Raw genomic sequence first — 17,237 nt, 5'->3', positions numbered from 1 at the left:
AAAGGGGCTGTTTAGGCCTCCCTGAATGAATAGGTGACTCCTACCTAATGATATCATTAGAAGAGAAAAGTTTATAGCTTGAAAGGATACAAAGGTTGTTCTGTCTGAAATGCACTTTACACAAACATTTTGTTAGCTTTAGATTCAAGTATAACTCATCAGTGGCCATTGACTCTCATATTTTCAGATGAGAAATGAATTTCTAAAGGTCATTTCTCTCTTTTTGCACAGATGGCTGATTCAATAAAACCAAGATCCAGGAATGCCTCTCAGTGGAAAAACCATGTCATAGCAGAAACCTCAAAGCTAGGAGCTAACTTCCAATCCCAGGTCTCTCTGCATTGAGTAATCTAGTCTTTGAAAACGCATCATGAAAACTGCAGAAAAGGTAACAAAATCAACAGTAAGAAGACAATTAAATGATACATTTGTGAAAAACTAAATGCAAGACAAAAAGTACAGTGTCTAAATAGCATGTGTGTTCAGATGGAATTGTATTCTTATGCAGCTGTCAGAATATTGATGGGTAGCTTTCAATGATAAAGTAACAGGATTATACTTAATTCTTAGTTAAACTGAGTAAGGTGCTTTTGATTATGAATATGATTATGATTTTTTTTTATTTTAAGATAATTATACCCAATGGTATTAGTTATACTTTTCTAAGACATTTGCCGCCCATATAAAATGAAGACTTGACTTTTTCTGATTAAAATGTCCCTCATCATTGTTCAAACATATGATAATTTTTCAAAACAGAAGAAAGTTCTCGTAAATATAATAGACCTAATTCTGAAGCCCTTACTCAGGAAAAACTCACATTGATTTTAATGCGAGACTTGTCTGTGTAAGAACTGCAGGACCCCAGAATGAATTGGCCAAAACAGAGCATAATCTACTGTAATGAGAGAACTGAGCCAAAAGAAAAAAAATTACTGTAATAAACATGAAACATTACAAACATATAAAACCATAAAATTAGATGGTTTAATTGAAATTAAAAGATTAATGAATTCTAAGAACTAATATCAGAAGGCACAATATTCTAATATACAGGAGTTGCTCAAGAGGACACAGTTTATCTAGGTTTTTCTAATGGAAATCCTCAAACCACAGTGAATTTACTGAGTTTTACATACAACTCAAAAAATACTGACTAAAATTAGTCTCTAATGACTTCATCATGCAGTACTCATTCTGGCAAGACAGGAGTAAGAATTGCAGGATTGGGTCTTTAAAAGTTAAACCACAACTGCTAATTTAAACTCTCAAACAAAATAAAAGGGCTAAGCAACACCATCAAAAAAATTACACTGTGAGAACATTAATTTATGCAACACATCTACAGATACTATTAAATGCTGTGCTAGAAAACCTATTGAATTCCAACAAATTACTATACTGTAAAAGAAATTGCTATGTTCCATAACTAGTAAAGGGGCCTATTTGTCAACCTGTCCTTTCATACTTCTCAAAGGGCAACCAGCCACCCTTTTCAGCTGATCCAATTAATAAATAATACTGTAATAATTGCAGTAATGCAGTGGAACCCCACTAATTCACACAAGAAACAGGCAGACTCGTTACCAGTTATTGGTGGGGTCTGCCTTGCAGACAGTGTTGTCCACACCCTAGTGTAGCAGCTCCCATCATCAAGGGTGCTTCTGTTTATGGAGGCCAGTGCAGTTTGTAGGGGGTGGGGACAGAGCATTCTCAGTGGAGCTTGAGCCTGTTGAAAGATTTTTTCCCAAGGGATTTGCAGAGTCACTCTGGCACTACTTGGAATTTGACACTCGGGGTAAGAGCTCCAACTTCTGAATGAGTGGTAGAGGGGATGTTGGGGTGTGTTCCTTTCATGGGTTTCCCTGCTTCCACACACGGTCTCCTGCACCAGCCTCTCTTTTACCACTTCCTCCCTATCATCTCCATGCTAGATTTCTCTCCCCAGGGGAAGGCATAATCAGTAGCAGCAGGGACTCCCTCCCTGATATCCTGTCTCAGGTTAGGGGAAGCAGAGGATTGCCTGCAGATTTAGAAGATTTTGATTCCTGGCTTTTTGGCCTGAGTCTCAGGCTTCTGGGATTTCTCAAGCTTTCAGAACTTTTCAGAACAATGTCTTTTAAGTGCCACAAGTATTATGTGCAGTAACCACAATCATGACAGTGTCACTGAAGAGATCAGAGCCGCAGTTCTCAAACTATGGGGCGGGCCTCTCAAGGGAGGCATGGGAATGTGTCAAGGGAGCTGTGAACTTTTCTTTTTTTTAATTAATTAATTAATTTTTTAAAGAGTTCTGGCTCTCAGCCCGGGGTGGCTGGGGCTCATGCAGAAGGCCAGGCACAACCGGAAGGTAGGGATAAAAGGGAACAGCCAAAGCCCTGCCATCCACGCTCGGGCTTTCCTCTCCTCTCCCCGCCCCACATCCCTCACCAGGAGGTAGCAGGGCTCTGGCTGTCAGCCCCGGGGTAGCAGCAACAGCACCGAAGTTAGGTTGGCAATGAGGTGCTAAGTCTGCTGTGCAAAGTGACAAATATCACGTTTCATATTGCCAACCTTACTTCTGTGCTGCTGCTGACACCACGTTGCCTTTAGAGCGGGACTCCCAGCCAGTAACCACGCGGGGTGGCAGTGTGTGTACTTGGTGGGGGGGCCGTAAACCTTTACAGACACAAAGAAGGGGGAGCCTGATCAAACAATTTTGAGAACCAATGGATTAGAGAAGAGAGAGATGGATCTTGCTAAAACAGGCTGCAAAGACAACCACCCTGGAATCCCTGAACCCCATTATTGTCCGAATTCACTTTACCCTGATTTAAAACAATGCAAATTATTAGATTTTTTTTTATTTTGAATAAATATGTGAGAGAAACCAGGTGTGACGGTGCTGTAGGGAAGGTCCAGGGGACAAACCAGAGGAAAATCCCAGGCTTTTCTTTGGCTGCCTGGCAGGGGAGAAGATAGTTGGAGCCAACAGGAGGCACAAACTCTTACAGCGCCAGTTCCTCAACTGGTATAATTTGGTGCAGCTCCAATGAATACCTGTTTATACCCTCTGAGGATCAGACTCACAGAGTGATGACAGAAGCTGCAGGACAAAGAGCTTCTTCGCTGCTCCCTGATACTGCTTGTGTGACATGGCAAATAGCTGTTTAAAGAAAAGGAGTACTTGTGGCACCTTAGAGACTAACACATTTATTTGAGCATAAGCTTTCGTGAGCACATTTGGGAACAATGTATACCTTCAAATCAGCGGCACTGCGATGGGTACCCGCATGGCCCCACAGTATGCCAACATTTTTATGGCTGATTTAGAACAAGACTTCCTCAGCTGTCGTCCCCTAATGCCCCTACTCTACTTGTGCTACATTGATGACATCTTCATCTGGACCCATGGAAAAGAAGCCCTTGAGGAATTCCACCATGATTTCAACAATTTCCATCCCACCATCAACCTCAGCTTGGACCAGTCCACACAAGAGATCCACTTCCTGGACACTACTCTGCTAATAAGCAATGGTCACAAACACCACCCTATACCGGAAACCTACTGACCGCTATTCCTACCTACATGCCTCTAGCTTTCATCCAGATCACACCACACGATCCATTGTCTACAGCCAAGCTCTACGATATAAAAATACGATTTGTTCCAACCCCTCAGACAGAGAAAAACACCTACAAGATCTCTATCATGCATTCTTACAACTACAGTACCCACCTGCTGAAGTGAAGAAACAGATTGACAGAGCCAGAAGAGTACCCAGAAGTCACCTACTACAGGACAGGCCCAACAAAGAAACAGAACGCCACTCGCCATCACCTTCAGCCCCCAACTAAAACCTCTCCAATGCATCATCAAGGATTTACAACCTATCCTGAAGAACGACCCATCACTCTCACAAATCTTGGGAGACAGGTCAGTCCTTGCTTACAGACAGCCCCCCAACCTGAAGCAAATACTCACCAGCAACCACACACCACACAACAGAACCACTAACCCAGGAACCTATCCTTGCAACAAAGCCCGTTGCCAACTGTGTCCACATATCTATTCAAGGGACACCATCATAGGGCCTAATCACATCAGCCACACTCTCAGAGGCTCGTTCACCTGCGCATCTACCAATGTGATATATGCCATCATGTGCCAGCAATGTCCCTCTGCCATGTACATTGGTCAAACCGGACAGTCTCTACATAAAAGAATAAATGGACACAAATCAGACGTCAAGAATTATAACATTCAAAAACCAGTCAGAGAACACTTCAATCTCTCCGGTCACTCGATTACAGACCTGAGAGTGGCTATCCTTCAACAAAAAAACTTCAAAAACAGACTCCAACGAGAGACAGCTGAATTGGAATTAATTTGCAAGCTGCATACAATTAACTTAGGCTTGAATAGAGACTGGGAGTGGATGGGTCATTACAAAGTAAACTATTTCCCCATGTTATTTCTCCCCCCCCCCCCCCCACCCCACCCCCCACTGTTCCTCAGATGTTCTTGTTAACTGCTGGAAATGCCCCACCTTGATTATCACCACAAAAAGTTTTCCTCCCCCCCGCCCCATTCCTGCTGGTAATAGCTCATCTTAAGAGATCACTCTCCTTACAGTGTGTATGATAAAACCCATTGTTTCATGTTCTCTCTGTGTGTATATAAATCTTCCCACTGTATTTTCCACTGAATGCATCCGATGAAGTGAACTGTAGCTCACGAAAGTTTATGCTTAAATAAATTTGTTAGTCTCTAAGGTGCCACAAGTACGCCTTTTCTTTTTGCGAACACAGACTAACATGGCTGCTACTCTGAAAGCTGTTTAAACAAATTCTCACACTCCCGGGGAACTGTCAAGGCCCAGCCAATATTCTTGTGTGTCTGCCAGAGGAGCCAGCCAGAGACAGTAGAAGTGTGAGGTCCGGAGAGGCACTGCAGAATGGCTCCCTGTGCAGATAGTCTTGGATATGCAGGAACTGGAGCCTTGTTTCTCTGCAGAGCCTAGAGGCTTTGCTGCATTTCCAGGTACCACCCACCTTGGAAACCACTCCTGCCTGAGGGAAACTCGACAGGAAGATCTTCCCAGAGCACTGGCCTTCACTTGACACTTAGCTTATGTTACAAGAGGCCCTTGTGGCATTGCATTAAGAAATATGATGTTCAACCTAACTTTGCAGTCAGTGTGACAGGGATTGGTATGTTTAACACCATGTCAGCAGTTGGGAGAAAACACTTCTGGAACCAAAGGTTCCACAACAACCAGACAAACAATGTGTAACCTCTCTTGTCCCTGACTGCAGAGTTGTGTTTAATGTCATGCTAGCTAAGACAACTCCTCTAGGTCAAGTCTTACATGACCTAACTGTCTAGTGTAGACGAGCCCAAAGTTCTAGTGGCCTTTGTCCCCTCCCATAGCTTTTTTCCCTTGTGGGACAGTCTGCCCATCCCAGACAAGATTTTACCATTAGCACTACAGAGCCACTATAGCTATAGGAAAGTCATAGGTCTTTGTATTTTAAAAATCATTATTAGACTCGTCTAGTTTTGATATGGATACCACTGAGAGAGCACTATATTAATTTTACAGGGTCATTTTTTGGAGTATGGCCATACTGTGCATTGATTGTGCAGGCATTTTATGATGGCTTCTTTCCATCCAATCCACATGTAAACTAAAAAGCATTCTGAAGCTTCTGAAATCTGGACTAAAACTAGACAACAACTGAAAAACAACTTCTGAGTCAGTAACTACAAGATCAATAAAAGAGTCTAAGTGATAATCAATGCCAATTCAATTCAATGTAACTGTACCAAAAGTGGAATTAAGATCATTTAAAAAGAGCATTAAAAGCATCAGACTTTTCTCCTCTCCCTTTACTATGTAGTTCAAAGCCATTTAATATTAATTTGGTAATTGGTTCTTTATTCGCATTTCCTTATAAATTATTTAGATTGCAACAGAAATGTCACAGTTTTGCCAAATTTTAAACTTGATTTATTTCAGTCAATCTGACTTAGCTTTCATATTTTAGATACATAAATAATTGCAGTTGGCATGTGCAATGGTTTCCCTAGCTTTCCTCCAAACAAAATCATCTGCCATTCCTTGAACTCCAGCAATAAATTAGGGGTCAGACAACTACACTATTAGCTTTATCCTTTTCTCTCAGCTAAAATAGCCTATTTATTTGTCATTGTTGTTAAAAACTCAGACTGGAAATAATGCACAACTAAATCAATGTCAAGAACCAAATCTGTCTGCATGATACAAGGTGAATAAGGTAATATATTTTATTAGACCAACTTCTGCTGGTAAGAGACACAAACTTGTCTCTCACTCACCTTGTCTCTCTAATATCCTGGAACCAACAGATCTACAATACTGCATAAATCAATCTGTGATAAGGCATTAAGGGTCTGCAAATCATAACACAATTACATCAACTTGCTTAAAATACATGTAACCCTTCTGCCAGGCTGAGATGATAGCAGCAAGGGCCGGGTTCAGTACACAGGGGTTCCCTCTCATCAAAGCAAATGCAAAACTGGCTGGAGCCCCCACCTAGTGACCTGGGAAAATCTTACACACACCCCTGGGCGCCTCAAAGAGGCAATACTTCCCCTCTCACAAGCACAGAGAGTCTCGGTGTAGCAGAGAATCTTTAATAACATGAGGTAAATGACATCAGCATTAAATTGGGAAAACACCACAACTAGGGCTCATCAACCAAACCATGAGCAAAGACCTACCCCAGCAAATTGGGCCCGCAAGCCTCTCCAGCCGTCCCACAAATTGCTCCGTTCTGCAATAGATCTTCAGGCTCCCCCCACTTAACACAGTGCTTAGTGATTTCAGCTCTTAAGTGATTTCAGCTTGTAGTAGTGGGAGCCTCAGTGCTGGTACACCATAAGGCCAAAGTGAATTTAACTCTGATGTTCCACAGTGGAGAGAGAAAGAGGTGCAACTGATGTTTCAGGCCCCCCACAAAGGGGGCCACACCACCAAGTACTAATACCAATCTCCAACCTCTCTCAATTCACAGAGTTTTGGAACCCATTTCCCTTGCCTAGCGAATGCTACTTAGTTGATGGTGAGTCCCTCCATCATAACAAAAAGCCAAGTACAGTTCCACTGTCCTTGATTCCCATAATCAGGATAATAACAATGTATTCTTCCTGCCCCAATAATAGAGATACTGGGAATCCCACAGCAGCCAAAGTGACCATTTGGGCAGCTATGGGCTCATTCTAGGCGGGGTGGGTGTGACTGTGCAAATGAGATTAGCCCCTGAAGTTCTTTTCCACAACTTGCCACACCTCACCACCAGATGTCAGGGTGGAGCTCATCCTGACTCTGCTTACTTACATACTAGGTATAAACGTACAACTAATTTTTGTATACTGTGCACAAAGAGGAGAGATGCACACTTATGTAAGGGGACTGCTGCCCCCTTGCTAACATTCAGTGGGGGTGTTTTGGTTGGCTAGCTCCCAGTACTAAAAGGGGAAGGGTCTATGGGAAACCAGGACCCTGAGACTGATAGTCCCCAGGAACAATGGGGAGAGGCCAATGCTCCAGGTCAGCCTGAATGACAGGGTGGGCAGGCTAATCAGAGAGTCAGGAGGTCCCATCCTCTGTGTGAGTTGGATTTGCCTGGGTCAGACAGAATGGGACTGAACTCAGGAGAAAGCAGGGGCCCGAGCTGAACTGGGGAGCAGAGCTGTGCCAGATCCAGAGGAACCAGAAAAGCAGCCTAGAGAGAGCAGACCCTGTCCTGGAAGCAGAGCTGCAGCCCCAAAGCCAGAGGCACAGCCCAGAGAGAGCAGACTTGCCCTGAGAGGAGAGCTGCAGCAACCAGAGCCAGAGGGGCCAAAGAAGCAGCCCAGAGAGCTGGAGGCAGAGCAGTAGCAGCAGTGCAGAGACAGAGTGGTGGAGCTGGGGCTGGAGCAGTCTGGAGCTAGGTGTGGTGAGCAGCTGGGGAGACCGAGGGGGACCCTGGGCAGCAGGCCCAGCATAGGGAGACGCCTCAACCAAGGGGCTCTGCAGGCCAGGCTTGGATCGTAACCCCGACAGGGCGGGGGCGATACTAGGAAGAAGTGTCCTACCACTGAGAGCGTGTGGCCACCACCAAGTGTCCAACCCGCAGCATCCCTGCAGCACAGCCAGGGCCTGAGAAGAAGGCCTGGGACTTACAAGGAACAGACTGTGAACTGCCCGGACACTCCAGAGACACTGTTTGTGATGTTCCCTGCCACAGAGTGGGGTGATGTGTTTCCTTTAACCTTTCCCATTTTTCCTTATTCTTTCTAAAATTAATTGTTGATTAAATAACTTGCATTTGCTTTAACTTGTATGTAATAGTCAGTGGGTCAGAGAAGTGCCCAGTGCAGAGAGAGTACCCCGGAGTGGGGACACCCTAGCCCCTGTCCTAGATGACCACAGCAGGGTTGGGGGTCAAGACCCTCAGGAACCCTGGGCCCAGCCTTGTTGGGGTTACCAGGACTCTGCCAGACAGGAGAGTGGAAGGGGAGTCCTCAAGGGCAGGGAGGCCACTGGCTAAATGAAGTGGGAGCAAGGACTCAGATTCTTTCGCTAGCCCACTTCACCGGGGTAGTGCAGAAGCCAGGAAATTTCCCCACAAGAGCGGGACTATTCCCTGGCTTACACTTAGCTACTCAGTACAAGAAGTTTCAGCATAGTCTTTACCAAAAATAAGTATCACACCAAAAAATACAAATTAATGTATTAATGTAGGCCCACTATTATTAATTAAATATGTGCTGGACAAGTATTCTGGGCAATCAAAAATGATAACTAGATTTATTACGGCAGATGGTGAGTTTTGCGATTAGCTGATTCAGACCTAACTGTCACATAGTAAAGAGCTGAATCAATCATACCCACTACATAATGAGATTACTGTATATTGAAATTTTTTAATAAAATCAGTTTGATATTCTGATCCTAATTGCTCAGTACGTCATCTAAGGCAGACATTTTGAAAGGCTTTTACAGACAGACAATCTATTATTTATGACCACTGAATAAAATCTAATACTATCTAATTAAATCCTGACCAATAACCATTTGAGACCATCAATAACACACACAGTCAACATATAGGCATGGAATACCTTATATAAATATAAATATGAACCAACAAATACCACATATTCCAGAACATAAAAGCTCATATGAAGGTTTTTCTGTCAAAAACATATTATATACCTTTGAAACTAGTTTCTGAGGCTTTGATACTACTTTTTACAATGTCTCTCAGATTTGCTGATAATTCTTAAAATCCAGGAACAAATACATACGCAAGGTAGAATAAATAATAAGAATAATGCTAAATGGGATTAGCAGCTTGGTGTTTTCTAGTAAACTCATATGTCTTCTGATCCCAGCACCTTTCTATTTCTTGGTTACCACTGAGGTTCAGTCAAACCCAGTCCCAGTTGAGTCTTTGCTTCTTGCTCTAAAGGGAAGATCTAACTTCTTAAGGGTTTTGTTCTTAAAAGGTCAATTTACAGGCCTGAGATGGGAGTAATACTAGATCTTGATATAAACAAAACTGCATGTGTTGAGAAAGAGTCAAATTGTACAGTCCTTACTCATGCAAAACTCCTATTGATTTCACAGGGAGTTTTGCAAGGAATACAAACAGAGTGAGCACCATAGGATTTTCGCCCCATAGGAGGGACTGCTTTGACTGAGGACTTTGTCTCTGCCTGAAGCGCACCTTAAGGTAGTCCTGTTTGAAATGGGACTACATTAGTCACACTAGTGCATTAGAATTTACACCCCTCTGGCGAAAATTAAAGCACCATGTAGACATGCCCTCAGTTAACTAGCCCATAAAAACCTATTGTGTGCATGAGAGAGGCAAATTGGTAGAATTGGTTACAATTTTTCAATCAAAAATGTTACTATTGATAAATATGGTTTTTCATCAAAACTGCAGGGAAAATGTTAATTTTGACTGGAAAATTAAAATGAAAAAATTCATCTCAACTCATCATTTCATTTCATATAGACATTTCAAATGAAAATCCCAATTTTCTTTTCATTTTAAATTTTAAAATGTTATTTAGTCTTGGTTTTTGGAAATCAAAAAGTTCTAATTTTTTCATTTTGATTTGGAGGTTCCCTTTTTCCTCCATTTTTTACTCCCTTCCTGCCTTTTCCACTGTAAAATGATGATGGGGAGAAAGTGCAGAGAAATCCACTTTCTCACCTTTTAACTTTTTCAAATTGGAAAATATCGGACAAAGTTTACAAAGTGACAAAGTGTGTGGGGAAATCATTTTTTCACACTTTAATTTTTGAACTGAAAAAAGTGAAGGAAAAGTTCTCTCATTTTTTAAATATGTAACTTTAATACTTTTCAAGTGAAAGAAATGTGTGAAAATATTTCCTACCCTACTTTGTAAACTGCCTCTCTCCTACTTTTTCCCCTGGGGCAGGGAAAAGTGAGGAAAAGTTTTAAAAAGAAAAGAAAAGTAAAGAGGAGGAGGAAAAAGCTCAAATCATCAAACCAAAATAGAAAATCTAAATTTTTCAGTTTACAGAAACTGAAGTGAAAATACATTTTAAGTGAAAACAAAATGAAAAACTGTTGTTTTGAATTGGCATTTTGAAATGAAATGATTATTTGTTTAATTTCTAAATATCCCACAGAAAAACAAATGAAGGGGATTCAGTAAACTCAATAAGTGAAGGACCTAGACAGAGTCTCAAGATAGCTGGGTTCAATTCCTGGCTCTGCCAGACTCCTTCTGAGATCTTGAGAAAATTGCTTTCTCAGCTTCAGTTCCCCCTCCCACTTAAATGAGAATTATAATACTCCTGTTCTCTTCCTTTTTGTCTGATTCCTCCATTAAGCTCCTCAGGGTAGGAACTGTCTGTCTCTTTATTCTGATTATATACAGCACTTTGCACAATTGGGCCTCAATCTTAGTTGATGCTGTCACAACGCACAAAATAGATAACAAAATGTTGACCAAGAAGCTAATGCTCATCTCAAGACTGTTTCATCTTCTCCTCATAGTCATATGCTTTTAACTTATTTATTATTAAACTTTTTCAATCTCTTTTTTATGGCTCATATCAAAACAAAAACTTTTTTTTTTAAAAATTAACATGGGTGAACCCCTTATCTTAACAAGCTGTCCCCTATTGTGTCTAGCATGGACACTGGTATTCTTCTCCAGACCTTAGGAATAGCTCTGTGAAGTTTGAAAGCTTGTGCCTTCCACCAAAAGAAGTTGGCCAAATAAAAGATATTAACTCTCTCTTTTATGGGACAAAAGCAGCTACAACAACACTGAGAACAAAAAAGAAATCAAAGTCAAGAGGAAAAGGGGGGTGAATGTGTGAGATGAGGAGAGAGACAAAGAGGGAAAAGGGCAGGGAAGGTGTGGATGGATTTATTGCCCATCTTTCATCTTGGTCTCCTGCAGGGATTTTTAGTTGACCAGTTCTAGCTCTATCTCAAATGGACTCAAATTTTTCTCAGATTTGCCATCTATTGTATGTGATCTTTTCATTCGCACCTTGGTCCGCCAGTCCATGCGTCCATATTGTTTTTTTATTTTTAAATGAATCATCACATACATATTCATTTTACCATCAATATATTTTCCACTTAATAAAATCAATAAATTATTTACAACTGAATAGTAAAGTGCACATCCCCATGAAAATATTGTACTGGGAGTACATTAGTATAAGTGATAAATTGATTTGTATTAGGCAGATGGGGGACTCAAAGATGGTCTACACTTTAAAGTGTGTTGGAAAGCAAATGGATGGTTGATTTTAAAGGACTAGCAATGGGACATGGGGTTTTATCTTTAGTTCATGGTTTCTAAATCAATTCCAGTTGTTAGTGATCAAAAACTGTTTGAGTCAAAAGTAATTTAACATTATTGAAATGACTTGAAAATCTCAGAGCAGTTTTTAAATGGACAGGTGCACCACACCACAATTAGCACTCTTAGGATATGGAAACTGAATTACCTATCCCTTGCCTCCTCATGGTTTGGCTTTAACTTGAGCTAGCTAACCAGTTTATACATGCAAGTCTGAATATTCAAACAATGTTTATGGTTTACCCAAAGAACTGAACCTAAAACTGCACTCCCAAAGGGGAGGCTAGACTTGAGCTCAGCTGAAAATATACCACTGCATGTCCTGTTAGTGATATAATTTCCTTAGTAAAGGCCTGTCTTCCGTGAAGGCAGACACAGCGTTAAAATTCCTTATGTGGGATTCTAACCAAAACCAGAAAGCATGCTAGGATTTTTTACCTAATTGTGTTTACTTCTGAATAGATGTTAAATTCTAACTCTGTTTGGTTCCTGCAGCACCAAGGCTCCTCTGTTCTGATTAGTTTTAATTGTGCAACCCTGCATACCCAGGCTAAAGACAGTCATTTAGTTAGTTTAGCAGATAAATCTCATAATGAGCAATTAAAATAATCAACTTTCAGGCGATAATTTAGAACCAAGTCAATGCCCCATTGGAAATCACTTTTAGGTTACTGAGGTTTTATCAAAGAGGCTTCTCTAAGAACTTGAGAGTATTCCCCTTGGTTCTTAACAACAGGGAAAAATCGATGATAGAGCTAAAGATTTAATTGTGGAAATGCTAAACCCCTGAGAAATCTTATCACCCACACATTTATAATTAAAGTTTTAACTTTTTTAAAGATGGATTTTGACTTCTCCTGAATAAGCATATAATATAATCTTTTCCTACATAGAGTTGGACAATTTTGAAACATAAAATGTGCTCATGTAATGAACATCCAAGCATGAGACCAGGAGTCAGAGTAGAATTTGAAAAATATCATATTCTTGATCCCCTTGATAAGCATCCCATTCCCCAGGACCGATGGAAGATCAGGATTATCATTCTCATAAATGTTTAGTTTAGAAGGTTATTGCAAAGGGATAATTGCTCAAAGCTCTTATAGTGGTAGGAGAACCTCCAAAGGCTTGGAGGTTCCATGCAGTTTGGGTGTTTATTCCAACTTCACCTGAACTCTCGGAATTTTTTGAGTCTGCAAAGTTTGTGAGAGCAGACTGTGTGTCTTATCAATGTCTGCATCAGGCTGCATAGAACAAGAAAACTCAGAAAAAATAAGCACAGAATAAAATAACTTGTAATTATTTATTATTTGTGTTATGATAGCACCCATCTGCAAATGGGGGCTCATTGTGCCAGGCATTGTACACCCACATAATAAGAGTCTCTGCTCCAAAGAGTTTACAACTGAAATAAACAGGAAAAGCAGAGGAGGTATTTATAACCCATGTTACAAATGTGGAATTGAAGCACCAAGATTAAGTGATTACCTGAAATCATACAGGATGTCTATGGGAGAGTTGGGAATTAAACCCAAATCTCCAGAGTCCTGATGTAGTGCTTTAACCACTGTCTTGAAAATTTAAAAGTTATCAACTTTTTTGAACCTTAAAAAAAAAATTGGTTTGGGTTAGGGCTGTAAATTAATCGCAATTAACTCATGCGATTAGCTCCAAAAATGTATTGTAATTAATTGCAGTTTTAATCACACTGTTTAATAATAATAGAATACCAATTGAAATTTATTATAAATATTTTTGGATGTTTTTCTTCATTTTCAAATATATTGATATCAATTACAACATAGAATATAAAGTGTACAGGGTTCTCTTTTTATTACAAATATTTGTACTGTAAAAATGACTAAGAAAAGAAAGTATTTTTCAGTTCACCTCATACAAGTACTGTAGTGCAATTTCTTTATTGTGAAAGTGAAATTTACAAATGTAAATTTTTTTACATAACTGCACTCTAAAACTAAACAATGTAAAACTCTAAAGTCTACAAGTCCACTCAGTCCTACTTCTTGTTCAGCCAATCACTAAGATAAACCAGTTTGTTTACATATATGAGAGATAATGCTGCCTGCTTCTTATTTACAATGTCACTGCAGATTTCACAAAACGCAAAGAAGGTACCAATGTGAGATTTCCAAAAGATAGCTACAGCACTCAATCCAAGATTTAAGAATCTGAAGTGCCTTTCAAAATCTGAGAGGGATAAGCTGTGGAGCATGCTTTCAGAAGTCTTAAAATACCAATACACCAATGTGGAAACTACAAACCCGCACCATCAAAAGAGAAAATCCAATCTTCTACTGGTGGCATCTGACTCAGATGATGAAAATAAAGGTGTGTCAGTCCGCATTACTTTGGATCATTATCGAGCAGAACCAGTCATCAGCATGTCCTCTGGAATGGTGGTTGAACTAAGAAGAGACATCTGAATCTTTAGCGCATCTGGCACATAAATATCTTGCGACACCGGCTACAACGGTCCTATGCAAACACCTGTTCTCACTTTCAGGTGATATTATAAACAAGAAGTGGGCAGCATTATCTCCTGCAAATGTAAACAAGCTTGTTTGTCTGAGCAACTGGCTGACTGAGTGGACATGTAGGCTCTAAAGTTTTACATTGTTTTATTTTTGAATGCAGCTATATTTTGTACATAATTCTACATTTGTAAGTTTAACTTTCATGATAAAGAGATTGCACTACAGTACTTGTATGAGGTGAACTGAAAAATGCTATATCTTTTGTTTTTTTACAGTGTAAATGTTTGTAATACAAATAAAGTGAGAACTGTACACTTTATATTCCGTTATAATTGAAATCAATATATTTGAACATGTAGAAAACATCCAAAAATATTTAAATAAATGGTATTCTATTATTGTTTAACAGCGTGATTAATCACACAATTAATTTGTTTAACCGTGCAATTAATTTTTTTAATTGCTTGGCAGCCCAAGTTTGGATTCACCTGACGTTTGGGGAGAAGGTTATAGATGGTTCTTATTCAAAACAGTTTCCTCGCCTGTAGCCAGACAAAGTAGAGTTCACTGTTGAGAAAAAGCCTTTGAGCTATTGACTAGAAACAAGGCAGTCCGTTCAATCCATGAGTCCTATGTGTAACTCTAGGGAGGATGAGGAGGCTGCTCATAAGAAAAAAAAGCAAAAGGCACTGAAAAGAAAAAACTAATAATTTTCTTAATTCCAATTAGTCAACATGTAAACCAATTTTCTTAATTTGTTAGTCAATATGTAAACCTTACAAGAAAGAACAAACCACAGTCACCTTTTTAATGACAACCGTAACACGATTTACTGAGATATAATTTATTTCACCACAAGATTAGGACTAAATATTGGAATTAAAAATAATAAAGTCAGTGCTAATATAAGAAAAATGTTTCCTTTTTAATGGAAACCAGTGTACATGCCAAGCACATGCTCTTGCTTATTATTAACCATCAATAATATGTTCAGCTGTGTACATGATAGCCCTACCCCAACCAGTTTATAGTCTAAGGGAAATAGTATTACCAATGTAAATTCCCAGGGTAAGAATACACTGTGGTGATGTTGAGAAGTCACCCCAATGTTGCTGGAGATCATATGAGGGAAATGAGGACTGAGATTGTCTGGCTCTAATCTAAGGGGAGTGAGAGGTGCAGTAATACAAAAAGTACTCACATCTCCACATAAGATCAGGCATGGGTCTTTCACAATAAAGTCTCCAGCACTACCAGAGCAATTTCATGCATCTTATTCTTTGTGCCCCACAAGACAGGGAAATGCTGGCAATACCAGTTGGTGAATTAGCTAGCTGGCAGCTACCCTTTGCAAGTTCTCAGGTCTCTCAGCTTCTGGCAGTATTCAGTTGTGCTGGCAGACAGCCCAGGATGAAACATAAATGAGGCTAACAGCAGCTTTTCTCTGTGGCAGTTTTGGTGGAAAGCACCTGCTTTCAAAATTATGCCTCTTCTCTTTCTGCGGTTGGGAGGAAGTCTTTAATCCTGCCATGGAAACATGGGGCCGCCCTGGTGACTGCAGATGGCAATTCCTCTTCTCCTTTAAAAGTAAATAAAACTTCCTCCTTTTGGCAGAAGGTCTACACAAGTAATTGCATATACAAAATTTGTATCAGTGCGTGCAAAACATGCAGCGGAAGTCATAAGCACTCTTCTCTGCCTTTAGGCCTCTTCTTAAAGTTGTAAACACAACACACACACACACACACACACACACACACACAGAGTCATCTAACAAGTGCTCCATAGCTGCCAAACCTCATGGAGTTACATGTATGACCTTCTTTTAAATATCCAACGTGCGTCAGGAGGATGTAGCTGATTAAAAATGACACATGAAGTTTTTGATATACTTTAACAACCATATTCCATGTTTGTGTTAAAATCAATTGTTTGGGGGAAATGGTTTCACTAGAGGCCTGTCTTCACTTAAAATGCGATAGTGGCACAGCTGTAGCACATCTGTGTAGACACTACCTATGCCGATGGGAGAGGTTCTTGGAAGAATTCTTCTGTTGACCTAGCACTGTCTACACCAGGGGTTAGGTCAATACAGCTACATCCCTTGGGTGATGTGGATTTTTCACACCCTTGAGAGACCTAGCAATACTGATGGAAAATCCTAATGTACAGCAAGCGCAACACTGAAATAGTCAACAATCTTATATACAATAGGGAAAGCTACAAACATCAAGGGGTATCAGATTTATACCTACTTGATATATGCTGGCTGGCTCCTTCTTGCTCTAGGAATACAAACTGACCCACCTTTTGTTCTCTAACATTTTGCCTGTAGTGATAAAAGCATTACAGCCCCATATGGAAATAAACCAATATCTAATTTACCAGCATTTGTTTCCACCCTCAACAGATACTGATAAAGGATAGCTGGCATTCACAGGGAATAGAGAATCACAGATGAAAGGATCATAATACTACAGATGAAAGGGTCACAGTACTATCTGTGAATCCAGTTTGTGCTGTCTGACAGTTGGACACTAAGCAGATTTTCGCCAGTATAACAAACGGCAATGTGAAGACACAGTGACTCATCAACAAAACCATGGACAGAAAATAACTATTGGGGGAGAGGATTAATAAGGTTTACTGTCAAGACTACACAGCTAATTGGGGGGGGGCAATCTGAGACACCTAGGACCTCATTTTTCAGACATGCTGATCACCCACCGCTACCATTAACTTCATTTGAGGTTGAAAGAATCATAGCTTTATAGATTTGGGTCAGAAGAGACAATTAACTCACATAGTCTGACCTCCTGCATAATGCAGGCCATAGAACTTCACCAAGTAGAAGCTCTTAACTAAAGCAT

General features: G+C 40.3%; 1 long non-coding RNA gene across 1 annotated transcript in view; it reads right to left on the bottom strand.

The window, feature by feature from the left end:
- The window catches only part of LOC119856248, a 92,338-nt gene extending 85,428 nt beyond the window's left edge, over positions 1-6,910 (bottom strand). Inside the window, exon 1 of the long non-coding RNA XR_005293223.2 lies at positions 6,749-6,910. This is a non-coding gene — a long non-coding RNA (uncharacterized LOC119856248). The remainder of the gene's footprint in view (positions 1-6,748) is intronic.
- Positions 6,911-17,237: the final 10,327 nt, after the last annotated feature.

The sequence above is a fragment of the Dermochelys coriacea genome, chromosome 5 (genome assembly GCF_009764565.3).
Source record: "Dermochelys coriacea isolate rDerCor1 chromosome 5, rDerCor1.pri.v4, whole genome shotgun sequence".
Classification (NCBI taxonomy): domain Eukaryota; kingdom Metazoa; phylum Chordata; order Testudines; family Dermochelyidae; genus Dermochelys; species Dermochelys coriacea.
Note: the sequence above shows the minus strand (reverse complement) of the source record. Positions and strands in the feature narration are given on the sequence as shown.